Genomic DNA, 22,990 nt, shown 5'->3' with positions numbered 1-22,990 from the left:
ATACATGCAAAATGCATATTTTAGTGGGGTAGGGGATACACTGAGAAGCAATGCAAGGCAGTGGAATATGTATTTGGCAGAAAGTGCATGTACAAAATGCATACAAAATGTGTTCAGCTTACATGTGAATGTTTTGAATGTTCATCTTGGACATCCACCAGCACAAAATGCTTTGATTGAACGCTAGTTTAACTGGCATGGAACAGACTTAGGCTGGTATGCCCACCCCCTAGTGCGAATGAACCAGCACATATTAATCACCACAGACAGCAGAGCATTCAAATGCAATGTTTCACTTGCCCATAATTATGTCCATTTCATTTATGCTTCTCAGCCTTCGGCAACAAATTGTCAAGTTATAATGTGTGTGCGTGCATGAGTGCACTTCTGAGATAGCATCAGATATGGCCCAACACACAACTTCTTAAAATGGCAACTTGGAGCTACTAAGAAAAATCTATTAAGGTGCAATCCTATACACATAATGCTGGGTGAGAGACACTGATTGAACTCAATGGGCCTTACTTCTGATTAGACATGTGCAGCCTTCCACTGTCAGAAAATTTAAATGTTCATTGATTTAATCAAACAAGAAACTTTCCTACAATTAGCAACATTGAATTGTATAAGGTAAAAGGTAATGGAACCATGGATGGTTAAGTCCAGTCAAAGGCGACTATGGGGTGCAGCACTCATCTCGCTTTCAGGCTGAGGGAGCTGGCGTTCGTCCACAGATGGCTTTCCGGATCATGTGGCCAGCATGACTAACCTGCTTATGGCACAACGGAACACAGTGATGGAAACCAGAGCGCATGGAAACACCGTTTATCTTCCCGCCGCAGCAATACCTATTTATTTACTTGCACTGGTGTGCTTTCAAATTGCTAGGTTGGCAGGAGCAATGGGAGCTCACTCCATTGCGTGGATTCGAACTGCCAACCTTCTGATTGGCAAGACCAAGAGGCTAAGTGGTTTAGACCACAGCGCCACCCGCATCCACTGATTGTAAAATTATTATTGAAGAGCACCATAGTGCTCTCATACATATCTAATCATTTCAACTGAGTCATGCAGGATATATTCTCACTGGACTGCACCATTTCAGTACAAGAAAGTTGCTGAAACAAACACGCACACACACATCAGTGTCATATTTCAAAATCACATATCGAACAAGCTGCTGCAACTCTGAAGAACTTCAGAAAATGCACATATACACCCTTCGCTGACAAGCTGGTTTTTCTCAAGTTCTAACAATAATCATAATAATAATTTCTCATATTTATGAGACTTCCACTCCTGATCTCCAGTCCTGGTGAAAAGAAAACATATGTTACATAATTCATTAAACCCCAAAGGCTTTTTACATATATTACCATGCAAAAAAAAAAATGTGTTAACACTCAGGGCAAACGATTTTCAAGATAATTAAGAAAATGAATTGTGGCAACGTTACTGCAAGACTTGAATTACAAAAATACTTTCCAATGATATTTCCTCATATTGGTGTAGGGTGTTTTTCTCTTTCCTGTTTGACTCAGAATTTGTAATAAAGAGCAATGCGATAAAGGAAGTGCTATCAGAACATTAAAACTTTTCCATTTCAATCAAAGCTGTTCCTGGTTACCAAATTATTTAGAGGATATGCTTATTTTATAGCCCATCATAAAACCTTTGCAAATAAATACCATATATGTCTAGATAAAAGAGGTACAAGAAGATTGTGAATGATAAGTGTGGAACTCCCAGCCCATATCTCATTAACTTTTTTGGCTTGTAATCGTTTCGTGTATGTTAAGGTATAAAGTCCACCAGCCAGGTAATATATGAAAATGGGTGCATATTTCATCTTAAAAGTGACTAATTCAATGTATGGGGGGACAGGATCCAGAAAGTGCTACAATGAAGATTTGGAAAGAACCAGAGATGGAATATCTGTAGCTGATAAACAGCCTCCGTGATCAGCCAGTTTTATACAGCTGTTGTGGACTTTTCTGGCAGGACTGCAATGCATCGAAAATTTAAAACTTATGCCCTTGGAAACACACCTGGCTTCCTAACAGTACATGCGAAAAGGATCTAGGGGTCTTGCTGGACCACAAGCATAACCTGAGTGAACAGTGTGATGCAGAGACTAATAATTAATTTCCATGAGGAATTTTTTTTTTAAGGGAAACTGATGTGGACATGTGGAGAGCTGAATTTAAGACTGAAAAAAATGTGAAACCAAGAGAACATGAAATGGACAGATTCACTCATCCCTATATCCTATGTATTAATACATGTACAGTAGCTGACACTTTTCAAAGAAATCTTTTCTGGCAAAGAAACATGGTTTGTCTTAGTCAAGCTAGAACAGCTAGCTCAAGATAGTTTCTCCAGGGAGTAGTGACATAATACATCAATCCCCTTAGGGTTTGGGGTTTTTGTCATCATCATTATTATTTAATCAGTGCTCATTAAGCAAATCTCATTTGGTCTTGCTGACCTTGGCAGCATTACAGAGTCTCGTTTTCACATGGCTGAAATGGTGCTCTTAAAAAAACAAAATGAAATCTCCTCTGTATTAGTAACCAAGAAAATGATTCCATCCAAATTGTGTGCATTCTTCCCACTCTTCATTCTCTACTTGCTTTTATATCTCTTTTTGATATATTCTCCTTTTGATAGTGTTAAAACATGGTAGTTTAGGGTACTGTGGACATAGTGTATCTTTATTTCAGTAAGGCATTTGATAAAGTCCCCCATAGTATTCTTGCAGAGAAGCTGGTAAAATGTGGATGAGATAACTGTTATGTGGATTCGTAGCTGGTTGATGGACTGAACCCAAAGAGGAACCAATGGTTCCTCCTCATCCTGGAAAAAAGTGACAAGTGGGGTGCCACAGGGTTCTGTCCTGGGCCTGTTGTTGTTCAACGTCTTTATAAATGACTTGGACAAAAGAATTGAAGGGATGCTCATCAAATTTGCAGATGTCACCAAACTGGGAGAGGTAGCTAATGCCACATAAAAAAGAACCAGGATTCAAAATGACCTTAATAGGTTGGAGACCTGGGCCCCAACTAAAAAATGAATTTCAATAGGGAAAATGTAAGGTTCTGCATTTAGGCAGGAAGAGCCAGCCGCACAAATATAAGATGTGGGACACCTAGCTTGCCAGAAGAGAATGTTGTATAATTTATTGAAACTCTCTTAGAATGAACTGAGTTGTGGAATTTCCCATGGTAAAACTGTACATTTATAAAGGTTGGTAAAACCAGTCTTACCTGATAAGTCTTCATCTTAAGTGTGTGTAGTTTATTTGCTGAGTTCTGCTTATTGCATTTTCTTCACAGGGTTAGGTTCATATTTTATTTTGTAGCTGTTTCATTTGTTTTATGTTAAGTTGTGGGCGAACATATCAGACGACACAGTGATTCTTCCAAAGCAGCTCTTTATTTGTAAGCTGGAACAGAACTGAACTGAGGAGCTCAGTCAGCCTGCTTATATAGAGCTCCAGAACAATGTAGGTAACTGTTGCCATTTTCTAAAACTATCCAATCACTGAACGTCATTTTCAATCCTTCATTTGCATAACTATCTACGGTATCCCCCTGCTGGCCCAGGGTGAGAACTTCAGTACATAACATTTTAGTTCATGTGCCGCACATCTGATGCTGTTGGAAGAGACAGCGAACAAATGATTTTGATAAATAAGTAGCAACTGTGGGTTTGTCTCTCTCTGAATGTTTGTGCACCAACATGGCCACAACAGCCTGTACTGATTTATTAAGGAGGAATGGTCTGAACTCTTGAATTGTAAAGAAGTAAGGACCTCTGGCATGGTGGACTAATTCTTTCCATATGCTTTGAACTGTTTCAGCGAATGTGCCTGCCCCAGACGTTGTCACATTGCAAGTAAGATCTGAGAGATGCCAGAGTGTGATCTTTTTTGTCAGCCACTTAGCTTTGGGGCCTTCATTTTATTGCAGTGTAACTTTGCTGATGTTACCTGCGTGTCTGAACTCGAGAACAGGCTTTTGCCACTTTAAACGGAAAGAAAGAATGCAAGAGACTATCAGAAAACTTACCGAATGTTTTATTCTCTCTGTAGTAGTCCCAACAGAATCAAAACAAGATCAGACAAATATATCCTTGTACTTTTAAGTGTTTCAAGGTTTGAGTTAGTCAGAATCTGATGATCACTGATGGTAGCAAAACTGGAAAGCTATGTTTTCCATGGACCCTCACTCCATTCCAGGCACTGTGACATCATCTGTCAGGGGCCAAAGTTATGGAGGGAAGCAAAAGAAGGAATCATGACCACCAGCTCGAATGGCAGTTGCTGGGAATTTCAGGTGAGGAGAGTGATGTTGTTAGACCCTCCAAGTGTCCCTATTTTCCAGGGACCATCCCGGTTCCTGATTTGATCCCAGAATGTCCCGCTTTCCCTTAGGACGTCACTATTTTCATCAGAGAAATGTTGGCGGGTACAGTAGGATGTCCCTATTTTCATCAGAGGATATGGAGTTATGCGGAGCCAAGGAGATAAGTAACTACAGGGGTACCTCGGGTTACATACACTTCAGGTTACATACACTTCAGGTTACAGACTCTGCTAACCCAGAAATATTACCTTGGGTTAAGAACTTTGCTTCAGGATGAGAACAGAAATCGTCCAGCGGTGGCACAGTGGCAGCGGGAGGCCCCATTAGCTAAAGTGTTGCTTCAGGTTAAGAACAGTTTCAGGTTAAGAACGGACCTCCAGAATGAATTAAGTTCTTAACCCAAGGTACCACTGTATACAACTTTTGGAAGACATCTGAAGGCAGCTCTGCATAGGGAAGGTTGTCTTTTTAACAAAAAAATGTTTAGTGGCTTATTATGTTTTTATATGTGTTGGAAGCCACCTATAGTCAGATGTAAAGGTAAAGGGACCCCTGACCATTAGGTCCAGTCGTGAATGACTCTGGGGTTGCGGCGCTCATCTCGCTTTATTGACCGAGCGAACTGGCATACAGCTTCCGGGACATGTGGCCAGCATGACTAAGCCACTTCTGGCGAACCAGAGCAGCACACGGAAGCGCCATTTATCTTCCCGCTGAAGTGGTCCCTATTTATCTACTTGCACTGTGACGTGCTTTTGAACTGCTAGGTTGGCAGGAGCAGGGACCGAGCAACGGGAGCTCACCCTGTCACCAGGATTCGAACCGCCGACCTTCTGATCGGCAAGCTCTATGCTCTGTGGTTTAACCCACAGTGCCACCCGCGTCCTGTATAGTCAGATGGGTGTAGTATAAATAATAAAATTATTATTATCGACTAGGACATCCCTATTTTCATCGGAGAAATGTTGGAGAGTATGTAGTTGTGCTCAGGTTCTGCTTGCAAACACCCCATAGGCATGTATGAGGACAGAGTGTTGGAATAGATGGACCTCTGGTCTGATCTAACCGGCCTCTTTTTATGCTCTTAGGTTTTTAGCTGTTGGGATCCCTCTCATTTACCAAACTTAGATGGAAGAGCTGTATTTTCCTTTGCACTTGGACATTCTAAGGTAAGGATACTTAGAGAATTGTGGTACCTGCTAGGGATGGATATTTCTGTTACTTGGGAGCTTCACTGCAATCCATTATAAGTCCATTCCCTCCCATTTTCTGCAGATCACTTTTTAAAGCCACCCAGACACCCACCCACATAATATTTAAATTGTATGCATTTTTATACACTGTTCCCTTTTTTTAAAAAAGTCTTTTTTAAAAAAAGTGGCTCTCACCGGTGGAGGCCAAGGCACGTAAGAGACTTAACATGGAGGCCCATTGGCCTAAATATTGGGAAATAATTGAAAAAATTGGAGACAATTGGAGGTTGCTAAGCTTGGAGAAATTGAAAACTAAGGTACGAGACTGGCTGCACTATGCGCAAATTCAAGAGGTATTTAAAATAGATAAAAAAGTTGGATTCCAGGTGGAAAAATCGAAACTAGAGACTGAATTGTTAGAGCCAAAAAGTAAACTACTTTCGAGAATGTATAACTTGCTGCTTAAGTGGAACACACAGGATGAGACAGTCAAATCCGCTATGATAAAATGGGCTCAGGATGTGGGGCATAACATTATGTTTGTAGACTGGGAAAGGTTATGGAACACCGGTTTGAAATTTACGGCATGCACTGCCTTGAAGGAAAATATTATGAAAATGGTATACCGGTGGTACATGACCCCAGTCAAGCTAGCTAAGATATATCATCTGTCTGACAACAAATGTTGGAAATGTGGAGAGGCGGAAGGGACATTTTTTCATCTCTGGTGGACCTGCCCGAAAGTGAAGGCCTTCTGGGAAATGATCCATAATGAACTAAAAAAGGTACTGAGATTTACCTTACCTAAGAAACCAGAGGCCTTCCTTCTGGGCATGGTGGACCAGAGAGTGCTTAAGAAGGACAGAACCTTTTTCATGTATGCTACCACAGCAGCAAGGATTCTGATCGCAAAATATTGGAAGACACAAGATTTACCCACGCTGGAGGAATGGCAATCGCAGTTGATGGACTATATGGAATTGGCTGAAATGACTGGCAGAATTCGAGACGTGGGAGAAGAAACAATTGAGGAGGACTGGGAAAAGTTTAAGGACTATTTGAAAAAACACTATAAGCTGTATGAATGTTAAAAAATGCACCTTTCAGGAAACTCTAGCTTCAGCAAATGTAAGTTAATGAAATGAAAACTAAGACACAAGAATTTAGAGGTAAAATAATGAAACAACTTTATTGTGTTTAATACAAAGCATATAAGAATTGGGTTACAGTAAAATTGAAATTAGGGAACATGATAAAATGGAAGATACAATAAGTTTTGAAATAAGTTAACAAATTGCTGATGCTTTATAAGACAGGGAACGCAGGGTTTGGAGGATGTGGGGAAGTCCTTTAGATTGGATGGAAAAAGAATATGGAAATTTGTTATTCTTCTATTCTATTTTCTTATAACCACTCTTTATTCTTTTTTCTGTATTTCTAAAAAGCAATAAAAATATTTAAAAAAAATATATAAAAAAGTCTTTTTGTATTTCCAAGGTCTGGGAACTGTGAATTAGGTCAGTTAGCTTCAAAATATGTTCTGAATGAAATCCTCCTCCATCCCATTCCTGGCTTCTTATGGCTATAAACTACACCATTCACCTTTGCAGCTATTTCTTCTTTCATTTTAGCCATGAGACGATAGTGCTCAAATAGAACAAAAGGACACTGGATTGTGGTTGTGGTTTTTCCCCCCATGCAACACAATTGTTTCAATGGTAATTTCCTGCTGCCCCCTCTAATTAGCTTTCAGTGGTAATTCATTCCACACAATGTGAATTTCTCCTTTTGCAAACTTTTCCTCCTAGCCAATGACCGCAGCAATTCTGAGCAGGTGGGTGTTTTGTGCATCCTGTACATTTGAACTCATGCCTAAGTCTATGTGAATTGTACCAAACATTTGAAGAGTTATTCATTGGAAACAATGTTCAGCGCGTGCACAACTCTTTTATTCCTTCCCCCCACCACCCCCGTGCAAATTCTTCACAGAATCATCCTGAGTTTTGCTGATATATCTGTCATTTTAAAGTAGTGGCTATGTACTCTGGCTTAACAGCATTTACAAACATGCTTTGTGTTGCTCAAAGGATATGCTTACTGTATACCTAAGTGGTATTTATACCATTTAAAATTTCACATTTCACAATTTATACCATTTCACAATGCAAGTCTTGTCTTTCCAGCATCTCAGTTTTAAAGATGTGTAGGAAATCAGCCCTGAGTGCTCACTGGAAGGACAGATCCTGAAGCTGAGGCTCCAATACTTTGGCCACCTCATGAGAAGAGAAGACTCCCTGGAAAAGACCCTGATGTTTGGAGAAGGGGACGACAGAGGACGAGATGGTTGGACAGTGTTCTTGAAGCTACCAGCATGAGTTTGACCAAACTGCGGGAGGCAGTGGAGGACAGGAGTGCCTGGCATGCTCTGGTCCATGGGGTCACGACTAAATGACTAAACAACAACAACAACATTCTTCCAAAATTTACTCTCTTCATCCCTGACCACCAGCTATGCTGACTGTGGATGGTGGAATTTAGGTCCAACAACATCCACTTCAAAGGGTTGGATTTGTATTTGTGTGTGTGTTGCTTCACTAACTGCTTTGGAAATGTAGCATATAATTGATGTAAACAGAATCAATAAAGTGATGCCCTAAATAAAAACTTAAGATAAAACAATGCAACTAACCATCTAGAGCATCTCTGTTCCTTCATGTGCCAAACAGATGACTGCCAGCTTTGAAAATGCATGTTGACGCAGAAAGGGAGAACAGATGACCTAGATTCTGGTCCACCTGGTCCAGACAGGTGACTGGTGCTGTCAAACCACATCAGGCTGACCATCCATTTGGAGCTGTATGCACAGTCACAGTCTAGAAAGAATCAGCACCATGTGCACACTCCAGGTTCTGGAAGCTGTTTATATCATGCAGCACATTTCAAAACATGCAAAGCAAACCCAACACGCTTCTCCACATGCCAAAGGGCACGTGAACAGACATTCCCTCGTCAGAGCACTTTGCCTTAGGGTGAAGTGTGCTACTGGAATGCAAAGGTAAAGGGACCCCTGACCATTAGGTCCAGTCGTGACCGACTCTGGGGTTGCGGCGCTCATCTCGCTTTATTGGCCGAGGGAGCCCGCGTACAGCTTCCGGGTCACATGGCCAACATGACTAAGCCGCTTCTGGCGAACCAGAGCAGCACATGGAAACGCCGTTTACCTTCCTGCCGGAGTGGTACCTATTTATCTACTTGCACTTTGACATGCTTTCAAACTGCTAGGTTGGCAGGAGCAGGGACTGAACAACGGGAGCTCACCCCGTTGCGGGGATTTGAACTGCCGACCTTCTGATTGGCAAGTCCTAGGCTTTGTGGTTTAACCCACAGCACCACCCGCATCCCATACTGGAATGTACAGGTATCCCAAAGCATACAATGATCCTACGGATGAATGCAATTTCATCCCATTTTAATTGGTGCAAGCTAGCATGCATGATATGTGAACGAGGCAATCTTCAGTACTTGAAGAATCCAATCGATTCATGAAATCAAACTGTTAACCTTCCAGCCAGCTTTCTATTGAAAGGGGTTTGGGAAGGGAAATTTAGAACTGGCACAAGATAGCAGGATGAGTTGTTTTCTTGCCCTCCATCTTTCCCAACATTAGGGTCTTTTCCAGGGAGTCTTCTCTTCTCATGAGGTGGCCAAAGTATTGGAGCCTCAGCTTCAGGATCTGTCCTTCCAGTGAGCACTCAGGGCTGATTTCCTTCAGAATGGATAGGTTTGATCTTCTTGCAGTCCATGGGATTCTCAAGAGTCTCCTCCAGCACCATAATTCAAAAGCCTCAATTCTTCAGCGATCAGCCTTCTTTATGGTCCAGCTCTCACTTCCATACATGACTAATGGGAAAACCATAGCTTTAACTAGATGGACCTTTGTTGGCAAGGTGATGTCTCTGCTTTTTAAGATGCTGTCTAGGTTTGTCATTGCTTTTCTCCCAAGAAGCAAGCATCTTTTAATTTCGTGACTGCTGTCACCATCTGCAGTGATCATGGAGCCCACGAAAGTAAAATCTCTCACTGCCTCCATTTCTTCCCCTTCTATTTGCCAGAAGGTGATGGGCCCAGTGGCCATGATCTTCGTTTTTTTGATGTTGAGCTTCAAACCATATTTTGCGCTCTCTTCTTTCACCCTCATTAAAAGGTTCATTAATTCCTCATAAACTCCCTATTTAGACATTCAGAGATATTAGATGTTAAATGGAATCGCTTGCAGAATTAAAATATGAACAGTGGATGGAAAATAAAATATAATAGTAATAGAAGAATTATAGAATTATAGAATAGATAAAAGTAAAATGCTGCATAGAAGACCATGGAAGAAGGATGGGAAGTCAACTTTTAAATTATGCATTAAATTATGTATTTAATTTGATGTTAATTTGCTTAAAAAGAAAGGAAAGTCAATAAAAATTAATTGGCAAAAAAGGGGTCTAGCAACAACTGACAGGCTTAAGATTCTCCAACCCTACTTTAATGCCACTTAAATCATAATACTAAAGCAACTATCAATAGCATAAATAAGATCATTCAACTCTTAAAAGCTTGATGGAAGAGCAATTTTCTTTCTACTTTGCTGCTGGCAAACTTCCAAGTGATAGCATCCCTACTGAAAAGACCCACCTCCTTGAAGCTTCCAATGGAATATCCACGCAGGATGGGATCTGGATTGGGGCTTCAGTAAATCTCAAGAATTGAGGGAGGAGGTGGATACAAGGTGACTACTTATTCACCACCCAGAATGGAGGGGGTGGCAAACACAGCACAAATTTGCATACAAAAGTTGCATGTGCTTATATGTGTGAGCGTAGAAATGCAAATTTAGAAATAATTAGTATAATTTAAATATAAATGTGATGCCTCTCACTGTAATGAGGGAGAATGTGTGCCAGCAGAGCCACACCAGGCTATTTTTGCACCCTAGGCAAGGCTAAATACTTGCACTCCCTTCCTCAAAAAAATAAATAAAAAAAATGCTAACTTCAGTTTTCAAAAACAGGTATCTGGTAGAAAACATGAACACCCCCACACCTGGAACTGCTGGATTTGTTTTAAATTGCAAGAATAAGTAATACAATCTTTGATTATCTTTCTCAGATACAGAAGGAAAGGTGCAAGCACCCAAGCCATTTTGAATAATCTCGCAAATTGTCATTTTAAAATTTAAGTCCCTTAAAAGTTTCACAGCAAAACCTCACTTTGTGTGCCTTTTCCTTTGCGAGTTTTGTCCACAATTCCCTCAGAATGAGGGATGTCGCTAGGGCAAATCATCTATGTCTTTCGTGACATTGCAAGTTTTTATATGTTTGAGCTTTCAGAAACTGTGTTAGGGATATGAAATAAAAGTAAAATATTTTCGGGAATGTATAAGATATAACTAAAACCAATATGTTGAAAACTGTGCCCTTCTGAGGTCTGTGGCCTAGGTGGCTGACAAGCTGGCATAACTGCAATTTTGCAGGTGCCCAGGCACTCACAGTCCTGCATAGATGCTGTGCCTGCCCACCCCTGGTCTCTATCATAACACCAGCCCTGTGTGCCAGCTCAATCTACTGCCCAGGTGCTAACTGTTGTGGGCAATGTTAAGGTCACCAATCTTCCTGGTTATTGTTTATTTTTATTTATTGAATTTATATACCGCCCTATACCTGGGGACTTCAGGGTGGTTCACAGAATGAAATCAAGATATAAAACCACAGAATACATAAAAACAACAACAACCCAATAGCCCCCCCCCAATTTTTTTTTTAAAGGGCATAGGATGTAAATCAGATCAACCAAAGGCGTGGTTAAAAAGTGATGGACTATATGGGATTGGCAGAAATGACTGGCAGAATCTGAGACCAGGGAGAAGAGTCGGCGGAAGAAGATTGGAAGAAATTTAAAGACTACCTACAGAAATATTGCAAAATTAATGAAAGTTAGAATGATGTTGGATAGAAATTAAGTGGTTTCCAGCTGTAATGCTTTAAGGGAATATGAGGGGGGAAAGGCTCAGAAACAGGTAAAAATTTAATGGTAAGGATTTGCTGAACTAACAATTTGAGTTGGAATACAAAAAAGGGAGGTATGAGGAGGTCCGGGAAACAAGTTAAAGGAAAATAAGCAATGGAAAATCTGTATGTTTTTAATTATTTTCATTTTTGTATTTTTGTTATTATTTTTTATTTTTATATTTTTATTTTTACTGTATTATTATTAAAAATCTTAATAAATATTCTATAAAAACAAAAACAAAGGCCTGGTTAAAAAGGAATGTTTTTGCCTGGTGCCTAAAGGTGTATAATGAAGGCACCAGGCGAACTTCCCTGGGGAGAGCATTCCACAGATGGGGCAGAGAAGGCCCCGTTTTCATGTTACCACCCTCCAGACCTCACGATGAGGAGGCACATGAAGGAGGGCCTCAGATGATGATCTCAGGGTCTGGGTAGGTTTGTATGGAAAGAGGTGGTCCTTGAGGTATTGCGGTCCTGAGCCATTTATTTTTCTTTATCCTTTACCAGACCTAGAGTGAGTTGCCATTCAAACAACTCACTTCCTCTGGAAAGTAAGGCACATGTCTGCCCTAGGAAGAGAGGAGGTGATCTCTATAGGGCTCTATAGGGCTGGGGAACCTGTGGACCTCCAGATGTTGCTAGACTTCAACTCCTATCATTAGCCATGTTGGTTGGGTCTCAATGAAGTTGGCAAGCAACAACATCTGGATGACCATAGGTTCCCCACCCCTGGTCTATGCCATAACGCTAAATCTCTTTCTCTTTCCTCCCTCTTCCTGGCCAGCTCTTAGCTGTGAATATATAGCGCCAGCAGAACACCAATTGGCCTCAACCATAATATCAAATACAGCATACAATATGTAAATACAATTGCCATACTGCTCTTTGAAGCTCAATCACGTTCAAGGATGGATTAATATTACTCATTATTTTATTTTATTTAGTGTTGGTTACAGCTGGAAATGGAGCAGTAAGTGCAGTCACAGTGTTAATGAAAGCTTTTATGACAATGTAACAATGAATTCCAACATTACCAGGAAGTTTAAAAGGGTCAAGTGTCCAACTTCAGATCTTTCCATCATTCACAAAGTTGCAAGATGTATGCCCCATTCAGATACCTTATTTCCATTTCAACTGAATAACATATTGTTGGCAGGAATGAGACGATTCAAGCATCTAAATAATCATAATGGAAAGCAATTCTACTCAGCCTTGACTCTGATCCATTTTGCAACTGATTGGCTGCAGTTACTCATGATCTCTTTGTTCCACATTTGCTGAAATGTTGAGATCTAAGAAACTAACTTACATTTAGCCACATCAATGGCTGATCTTGCCTAGCATCATAGCTCTGATTTATGGAAGCGACTGATCTGATGTATCTTTCCTGGGTGTCTCAGGCCAACATTCCATAAAGCTCTACTACCTAAGTTGTTTCTTTAACTAACAATGAAAAAAAAAAAAATAGTACTCCAAGCCCCCACAAGCTGCACCCCAGCCTTTAATTCATTTCACTTAAATCCCAGGACATGAATTCCACAGCACTCTCCTGCTTGTGATGTCCTGCGAGTGGTATTCAGTTGCATGGCACCTCCTTGAATCCTGGGAACTGTAGTTTGTTGTGGGCGCTGGGAATTGTAGCTTTGTGAGGGGGCTCCTGTCAGCACCCTTAACAGATTACAGTTCTCAGGATTCTTGGCAGGGGGAGGCGGGAATGTGCTTTAATTCTACAGGGTGGAATTTAACATAGCACTAAAGAGATAGTTCCTTCGGTGCAAGCATTTCTGCTCATCAAAAGGAACCATCTCCCCTCTCTTTCCCTTGCACAGATTTGGGGAAGGAGGAGAAAGTTCCATTGTGCCAGCGAGCATCCATGTGCTAGCTTCCCCTAGTGGAATGGGGTAGTTGAATCTGACCAATCATGTGTAGGACACCTTAGTTATGGCTGACTACGGGGCTTTTTTTCAGCCAGAAGTCACCAGAACTCAGTTCCGGCAACTTTCAGGTGGGCACCACTGCCATTATAATAGAACAAGGGGGGTGTTTATGGTGAGTTCTGGCACCTCTTTATCTAGAAAAATAACACTGCCTGACTCTATTGGAAAGGTCAGGGGTGGAGCAGACAGGGCAAACAGATGCACCCTCTACAAACTGTTTTGCCCTCACACATTTGGCTTAATGCCTGAACAGAACTCATGTGAGTGATGCTATTCTGTGTGAATGCTGTCTGGTTTGTGTGGTGCACTAAGACTGTGAGCATAAAAGAAGGGTAAAGTATACGAATATAAACATTCCTTCGGTCAACGTTTCACCGAATTGCAAGTCTCAGGTTAAGATTTACAGTGTTATGCCATCAAACAAGTTTTTGCATCGTAAATACAACTAGACCAATTTTAAGGAGATGTTCCTTCCGCAGGAAGCCTTTTAAATCTACACTTTCCACGATGCAATCCCCTGGGCGTATATGAGAACTTTGATATAAATGGTTTTCTCGGCTAGATTTCCTATGTTAGTTGTACTCTTTATTTCCAGAATTGGGGACCTACCTCTCCCTGGTGCTTGATGCTTGTGTTTGTGTGGAGGTTGGAGGTCCCTTATTTCTATTGGCATGTAAAGGGGATGACTTCTCTGAAGTTAGTCAGATGACCTCTCTCTCATGTGTTGAAAGCATACAGTTGGGGATTGTGGGGGCATGCTGGTAAGCTTTCCCTTCCCACAAAGATGTGCAATGGCCATGCCTCCCTAGCTGTGAGTTTGGCCGCCATGTGAAGGGGCCATGAAGTTATAGTTCAACAACTCCCATCAGCCCCTGCCAGTGTGGCAAATGATCAGGGATGATGGATGCTTTAGTCCACCCACACCGGAATAATAATAATAATAATAATAATAATAATAATAATAATAATAATAATTTATACCCCGCCCATCTGGCTGGGCTTCCCCACAAAATATTTTTCTTCCAACAAAATATTAAAATACAGTAATGCATCAATCATTAAAAGCTTCTCTAAACAGGGCTGCCTTTCGAAGATGTCTTCTAAAAGTCTGGTAGTAGTTGTTCTCTTTGACATCTGGTGGGAGGGCGTTCCACAGGGCAATTGACACTACTGAGAAGGCCCTCTGCCTTGTTCCCTGTAACTTGGCTTCTCGCTGTGAGGGAACCGCCAGAAGGCCCTCAGAGCTGGACCTCAGTGTCTGGGTAGAACGATGAGGGTGGAGATGCTCCTTCAGATATACTGGACCGAGGCCATTTAGGGCTTTAAAGGTCACCACCAACACTTTGAATTGTGCTCGGAAATGTACTGCATCATATTGGCAGATGTGGCCAGTGGTGATCTCAAGTGGTGCTTCCCCAATGCTGCACATCACTGCTGGTTACTGAGAATGAAAGGCAGTGAGGAGCTTGGTGACATCTGAGTGCAATGGCAGGAGTGTTGGATTGGCACTGTGCTGGCACTGATTCCCCACTGCATCTGCCTCTCAGTAACTGAGAAGAAAATGGTGCTGGGAAGCCAAGCAATGCCATTCTGCCCGCACCCCTGTGACAACCACTGTTGTATATTGCCTACTGGGGCTTCACAAGTACTGGCATATGACCTTCAGACTCTTTCAGGGAAAGGAGATCCTGAATGGAGCACATCTGTGTACATACGTGTGTGTGTGTGTGTGTGTACATACTAGCGAATCTGCCTCATCTCTGCTCTCCAACCCACCTACCCCTTTGGCAATCACTCTTTCCCATACCATACCTTTCCACCTCGCCCACCCCCTTGCCTATCCTCTCACAGCTCACCACTCCCCTCACGGGTCATCCCAAGCCCCTCCACTCACAGCTTGCCCCGACCTCCACCTGCTTTGAAAGACACATTTCATGTGCAAGGTAAGTGCTTCACCCAGCAGCTTGCTAAACTTCTGGGTCAAGGGCCTCCCCCATTAAAGCTCATTGCAGGCACATTTAGTGGAAGGGGGAGGCGCAAAGTACACCCCCCCCACACATACACACACTTCATTAAACAGCTCACCTGGGCCAGCCCACCATTCTCTGTGCTGCAGCATGCATGGGAAGCCACACAAACTACTTGGTGACATTTTACTTTTTGTATATAGGAAGATGCATACCGAGCCCCGTCACATTGTCCCCAAATTCATGGTTGGCTGGGGTGTACCCACCCATTCATGGTGGATGTACTGTTGAGCGGAAAGAATGTTGTCATGGGGAATGGGTCAAATGAGTGCAATCCTACAGCTCTTCCCGAATGCTTCCAATGTGTGAAGCAGGTTAGGTGAATCCCCCCTATTCCCATCATCCCTGAAAAATGTTTCCCGTGGATTCAGCGGCTAGAATTGGGGTATCTTTTTCAAAGCTGGTAAAAAGAAAAAAGAAAAAAAATCTCCTGTCCCTTCTGGAAACGTTTTTACTTAAAACCCACAAATTCAGTGAACATTAAGCAAAATTATTTTCACAGATTACTATCTTCAGTGGAATCAAATCCATTATCTTTGGGAGACAAGTTGCTTTATGACATGTTTTAACACTCACATTTGTTGCGTAATGTCTCAGCACTTTGTAAGTGGGCTTTATAAAATGCTTCTTGAATTATACAGCTGAGCTTTTTTTATATATATATAAAACCTTCCTCACTCTGGGCAATGATCTCAAGTAGTTGTTTTAGATAGATATCCAATTCTAAAACAGTGTTTTTGCTAGCTTTTCAGGATTATGAATGGTGCTAGAATTTTTCTTAAGAGATCTATTGAGTAATAAGTACTCCTTTGCACCCTGAGATCTCATAATTTTGGAGATCTGTTTCAGAGGCATATTAACACTTTGAACCAGACAAGGGGTGTGGAACCTGTGACCCTCCAGATATTGCTAGACTCCACCACCCCTGACTCTTGGCCATGCTGGTAGGGGCTGGTGGGAGTTGGAATTGAGTAACACCTAGAGAGCAAAAACTGTGTGGAGCAACAACCCTGTAGGAAGGTGAAGGGCTGGGCTTCAGTCATTAACAATTTTTGCAGGGGGTAGGATCAAAGAAACATAAACTGCTACTAGACATTCATATGGAAGTTTGAAAGGATTCGGGAGGAGGGTTTAGAAATCTAAACTGAAAATCAGGTTTGGGGAACAATCTAGGTACAGCCCTGGCTTCAGACCTTTTCAGCTAGGATCAGGGGCGTCTTACCTATAGAGGCTAGTGGCGCGGGGTGTCAGGGCACCAGGTTCTGGAGGGCGCCAGGGAAGAGGTGGAAGCTGGACATGGTGCCTCCCAGCATCAGCTTGCTGCCCTCCCCCAGCCTCCACCTCTTCCCTGCCATAGGAGCTGCCCTCCAGCCGCTGCCTGCCTCCTCCAACCCCACTGGCAGCACCGTCCTCCCTAAAAAAACTCTGGGAAATGGGGGGGGGGGCGTGCCAGAGGGAGTTTTGCACCATGGCACCGGATATGCTTAAGACGGCCTTGGCTCGGATATAGGAAGAGGAACTTAAGGCTGTACTGTGATGACATTGGGCCCCAGAGAGATTGTCTAGAATCCCAAAGTCTACCTCTTCTCTTCCAAGTGCTGCAGAGGGTGTGGTAGTAAAAGATCTTTTTTGCCCATGTTGTGGGGATACTCAGTAATACCTTTTGGGCATGGGTGATTAAAGAGATATCCTCCACTACTGGTCAGATACTGGCTCTTGACTCTGGGATGGCATTACAATCCTTTGACTTGCTGGATGGCTCCCTACATTTCTGTACTGGAGGGAGGCTTACCCCTTCCACCAGGTGGGCAGCTGTTGCAGATCCGCATGTCGGGTTGCCATCCTAGGGCAGTAAAAGAAAACAGAATGTACACAGCCGGGTGGTCATTGTGGGAATTCTCCTTGGCTGCCTGGGCAGTTGGCTCGAGTTCCAGTATAGAACAATGTTATTACTGGAGTGGGTGCTGGTGGCACTGTGATCTAAACCACTGAGCCTCTTAGGCTTGCCAATTGGAAGGTCAGTGGTTTGAATCCTCACAACGGAGTGAGCTCCCATTGCTCTGTCCCAGCTCCTGCCAACCTAGCAGTTCAAAAGCACGTCAAAGTGCAAATAGATAAATAGGTACCGCTTGGTGGGAAGCTAAATGGCATTTCCGTGCGCTCTGGTTTCCATCACAGTGTTTGTTGTGCCAGAAGTGGTTTAGTCATGCTGGCCTCGTGACCTGGAAAGCTGCCTGTGAACAAACACTGCTTCCTTGGCCTGAAAGCGAGATGAGCAACACTACCCCATAGTCCCCTTTGACTGGACTTAACTGTCCAGGGGTCCTTTACTTTTATCTTTTACCTTACTGCTGGTGGCTGCCAACATATGGAACATGGCTCTTTCTGAAAGCTTTGCACAACATCAGAAAGTGGCCAGAGTTGAATTTTAGCATGACAAATGTGAGGCAACAAAGTTTTGCTTTCTTGGTTTTGTTACCAAAATGACAGGGTCTCATCCACCACCACCAAGCATGGCTCGTTCTGCTGTGGCATATGCGTTGAGCTTACCTTTGGGTATTCTTTTACCTAGTAGGAACTCATGGTATTGTTTGACAGTTTATGTACTTGGTCCGTGATTGTTTGTTTTTACGTGCTCAGGTGTTTGCATGTTAAAATTTCCATTTCAAATATTTTTTATTTTTTTGCAGAGGGACACAGAATCATTTGAAGTACTGTCAATGCTTATGACTCAGGGGCAAGTTGGAAATGGGGGGGGGGGGTGTGTGTGATCCACAACCAGATATTCTAATGAGCAAATGCCGCTTTCCTGGGGCAAAGGAGGCAGTTCAGATTGTGGGCCATGGTGCTGAATAGTTAACCCTTTTCCCCAAATTATGTTCCCAGCCAGAATCAGCTCTCCAGAGGCAACGGAGACAGAGCTTTGGCACAAGTATCAGTTCAGCTGCAGCCAACCATATTCCTTATACTGCTACTCAATAACAGCAGCAACCAAAGGTTAGTTGGGAGCTGCTCAGCACCAGAGGCTTTTCTTCACCCCCTTGCAAGCTACATGATACATATTTGATAAACTCAAGTCATTAGCATGTTAGCAAATATATTTCTCAGCACTCTTCACACAAAGATACCTTTAAAAAGACATGCTGGGTTGACCCTGCTTTGGGCTATTCCTTTGCCTTATGTAAACTTTGTTTATAAACCCTGGCTTATAAACTTTTCTTTCCCCTGCTCTGCAGCTCATCCACCTTGCTTGTTTGCTGAAAATTTGGTTTCAAGCAGTGTTTTTTCCCCCTAAAAAATGTTTAGGGGTACAGTCATACCTCATGTTGTGTCCGATCCATGTTGCGCCTTTTTCACATTACGTCCCACAGTAAGCCAGAATTACCGGAACGGGTTGCTTCTGGGTTTCGCCGCTTGCGCATGTGCAGAAGCACTAAATCGCACTTTGCGTATGCACAGAAGTGCCAAATCGAGCTGCACTCCTGTGCAGATATAGCTCTTCAAGTTGAGGGCCTCCGGAACAGGTCACTGAAATACTGCCCTTCAGTGAGGCCAAGCTTAGATTCACAAAACGTTTAGAGGTATGTGTACCTCTGCAAAATCCCCCCCCCCAGCACCAATTTCAAATATATATAAAATTCATCCCTGCTTATCCCTTCCCTCTTCTCCCCTGTTGATCTTCTCTCTCCTGTTAAGAATATAAAGAAAAGCTTGGCTGGTGCGTCAAGACCATCTACCACACATCCTGTTTCTCGCCCTCTCTCCACTTCTGATTCCCAGCAGTGATTCCCAGAGACACACTCCCTACACCAGTGGATGAAGAACACACCTATCATGGCTGGTACCCACTGATACCCTTTGCCCTCCGTTAGTCTGCTGAATCCAGTTTCGAAGTCAGTGGCCAACACAACATATGGTGGGATATAATTCCACTATGTTTAACTACGGTGTGTGCTGTTCGAATAACTTCTCTCCCCCCTCCCCCCACCCTGAACTTCCAACATTCTGGGTGGAATTCAGCAACTTTGTTGCATTGCCATGTGAAATAAATTTGGTTGTTTGCATGACTGCTTGATGTCATCACATTGCCTACAAGATCAGAAGAAGAGTTTGGATTTGATATCCCACTTTATCATTACCCGAAGGAGTCTCAAGGCAGCTAACCATCTCCTTTCCCTTCCTCCCCCACAACAAACACTGTGAGGTGAGCGGGGCTGAGAGACTTCAGAGAAGTGTGACTAGCCCAAGGTCACCCAGCAGCTGCATGTGGAGGAGCGGAGACGCGAACCCGGTTCCCCATATTACGAGTCTATCGCTCTTAACCACTATACCACACTGGCTCTCGGTAATTGGACGTGACAGGTGTAAGAAAAAGCAGCTACTTGAAGGCCACCAGTGACCCATTCCTGGCTCAATGGCCATGCTCCATCGGATCCTGCCATTGGTCATTTCCCTGCTCTGTGTATTTCAATGGGAATTTGCTCAAGGGTGCATAGAGGATACCTGGTAGTGGTACATATGGAACTCATTCCTACAAAATGTAGTGATAAGCCTACCAATAACTATTAGCCATGATGGTAATGTTCTATCAGGGACAATATTATTCTGAATGCCAGTTGCTGAGAATCGCAAGTAGGATGAGTGCAGGATTCCCAAAGGCATCTGGTTGGCCACCATGAAAACAGGATGCTGAACTATATGGCCCAGTGGCCTGATCCATAGCTGACTGCGCCCAGTTCTTTTATTGCCTTCTTCTTTCTCCCAAGAGATAACCTCGAAAAAGAAAAAAAGAAAAAAGAAAGAATGGCAGCTTAAAACCAACAGATGCGCCTTTTTATTATTATTTTCTCTGAAAAGAAAATAAATGAAAGAGTGGGTAGCTCATGCATGGCTGCTGTAAAAGTCCATATGCTCCTCAGCAAGAGTAAATTAATCTTGTACATGAGAGGCCCTCTTTCAGCCATCTATTGCTTTCTAAATTAAAAACACCCCCCAAAATAAAACCCTGCCAAGTGAGCTTTATTGAGGTTTGTCCTCAAGCTATTTACACAGCAAAATTAATTTTGTTGATCAGGTTTCCTCCTTTGGTTGACTCTGTGATCTAATTCCTCCCATGTATGAAAAACCAGATTAATAGGAACCCAAGATGGTTTAATATATTTTGACAGCAAACACTTATCTTTAATCTTCTCCAGTTTGCTGACAGTCATATCACCTTATGTATTCCATGTATTCCCCCCTCCCCCTCCCAGCCTCAGTAATAGGGGCTTCTGTGCTAACAAGTTGCACAATGCCTCTGCGTGTTTGCATTGACTCGAATACATTTGATTTCCTCACTGACTGATAAGCGCATCAGACAGCAGTGCACAGCAGTGGGCTGGGAAAGATGCTTTTGTTCATCCCTGTTCATCTGCATGACAAGAGGGAGCATGAACACTCCCAGAGCTCTTGGGACAATCATGCAGATAAGGCAGGAGCCTGGACTATCTTCAAAAGATGCAGCAGTCCCTCAAGCCAAGGAAGGAAGCGCCACAGTGATTACTTGCATGAGTGGAGTTTAACAGCCTTCATATTAGAAGAGTAAATACTTCCTAAGGATCCCTTATTGGCAATGCATGGACAAGTCTGTCATTTTCAAATTCTCGCAGTTCCTCATTTTGCTAATCTTACATTCAATTAGCCACATTTTCCACATCAGTTTAAAGCCCTTATGACTATCCCCCAGTATTTTAGCGTACATTCCTTGTAATGGCTTACACACTATTCTAGGTATCTCTCCCCCCCGTCCCCCAATGCAACACAGTTTAATATTCCCTAACATGCATTTTAATGCACACAGTCTCCTAAATACACATTTTTGGGTGGCTGCACAATTAAATCACAATATTCAGAAGAATTGGAAGGATATCTCTGTTTCGGTATGCATATTTGGTTCAGTAAATGCAATTTAGGAAGATTTGCATTAGATATCCCGCTTTATCACTACCCGAAGGAGTCTCAAAGCGGCTAACAATCTCCTTTCCCTTCCTCCCCCACAATAAACATGCTGTGAGGTGAGTGGGGCTGAGAGACTTCAGAGAAGTGTGACTAGCCCAGGATCACCCAGCAGCTGCATGTGGAGGAGCGAAGATGAGAACCCGGTTCATCAGATTACAAGTCTACTGCTCTTAACCACCACACCACACTGGCTCTCAGTGTGAACTGAACTAAATTAAAAGGTGAACTGAACTAAATGACCCTCCTATTCCAATTTGCAACATGGCACACATATTGATCACAAATTGGGGATGGCCATTCATCATAGCAGTAGGAGTCATATATTTGAGCTGAGAAGTACTGATGGGTCACTGTCTGATGTAGACTGATGCAATTGGGATGGAGGCCACAGTGCAAGCCTAACTTCTATCTTTAAAGGGGGGAGAATTGAGGCTCTTCATAGCAAAATAAGTGTTCTCAGCTGTCAACGTGTCTACTCCCCTCCATGCTTAAGGTGAACTACCACTGTCTCATTTTTCTTAAAGTACCTTTGTGATTGATTTTCCCAGAATGTACTTACTTAATTTGCAATGAAACCTTGCATACTTGCCATGTATATGGGTCCTTAATTCTTACTAAGAATATCTCCAGGGCTCTCTCCAGGTCTGAGGTGATCATTGGTAAAGTCCCATCTAGTGATGTACTTCAGGAGGTCTTGGTAAGCTTACCTAGAGGCAAGAACCTGAACCAGTGCTGAGTTTTAATTGTCCACAGTTTAATTTTCCAGGGCCCTTCGGGAAATTAAAATGACAGCACCAAAAACAAGATGCTTTATAAAAGTATGTTTGTGGTGGGGAGAGATCAGATTTCAATGGTGAGCTCTGACAGCTTCCCCTGCATTTAGCTTACTAATACCAGACCTTAAATACCCCTAACTACTGAACTCTGAAATGGCAACCTTCATTGAATGTGCAACCCTAGTCATTGGGTGTGAGTGTGTGTTTATCTGCTATATGTTCTTATATCCCATCCATCAAGGCCAGCCCAAGACATTTTGGCATCTGAGGCCAAACCACAAAATGCCTCCCTCCGTCTGAAAAGAAGGACAAGAGGGGAATCAATTCAACCTTGCTTAACAGGAGCCCAGGAGACCCCAGAGGGCAAACCTCACCATTTCCTCCCCAGAGGTGGGAGGAGACCATCAGTGCCTCCTATTCTCCAAGAGGCCACTCTGAAGGTGGGAGGGGGAGGATGCAAAGGAGACAGCAGATCTGACCTCCAAGGAGCACACCACAGCCATCACTGCCATCGTGGCAGTGGCGGCAGCGGGTAATGGAGGCTGGATCTGTTGCGCCTGTGGATCTTGCTGCCTGAGGCAGTGACCTCACCTTGCCTCATGGGCTGGCCAGCACTGCTGCCCATCCTCCTGCAGTA

General features: G+C 42.9%; 4 long non-coding RNA genes across 5 annotated transcripts in view; 2 read left to right on the top strand and 2 right to left on the bottom strand.

Moving 5' to 3' along the window:
- LOC310847278 overlaps positions 1-22,990 on the top strand; it is a 220,741-nt gene that overhangs the window by 61,028 nt on the left and 136,723 nt on the right. The gene's annotated exons all lie outside the window — the stretch shown is intronic.
- Positions 1,143-3,378, bottom strand: LOC310847258. The gene is made up of 2 exons (XR_014565734.1): positions 3,267-3,378; positions 1,143-1,312 (listed from the first exon to the last, which is right to left on the bottom strand). It is a non-coding gene; the product is annotated as an uncharacterized lncRNA (long non-coding RNA).
- LOC310847249 lies at positions 3,275-4,258 on the top strand. Its single transcript, XR_014565724.1, has 2 exons — positions 3,275-3,384; positions 4,054-4,258. It is a non-coding gene; the product is annotated as an uncharacterized lncRNA (long non-coding RNA).
- On the bottom strand, positions 3,629-17,505 carry LOC310847241. Of its 2 annotated transcripts, none has more exons than XR_014565714.1 (3): positions 17,373-17,505; positions 4,071-4,255; positions 3,629-3,656 (listed from the first exon to the last, which is right to left on the bottom strand). It is a non-coding gene; the product is annotated as an uncharacterized lncRNA (long non-coding RNA). The 2 variants fall into 2 exon arrangements; XR_014565715.1 differs by having other exon boundaries at positions 17,241-17,482.

Source organism: Podarcis gaigeae, assembly GCF_964106915.1.
Source record: "Podarcis gaigeae genome assembly, chromosome: 6".
Classification (NCBI taxonomy): domain Eukaryota; kingdom Metazoa; phylum Chordata; class Lepidosauria; order Squamata; family Lacertidae; genus Podarcis; species Podarcis gaigeae.
Note: the sequence above shows the minus strand (reverse complement) of the source record. Positions and strands in the feature narration are given on the sequence as shown.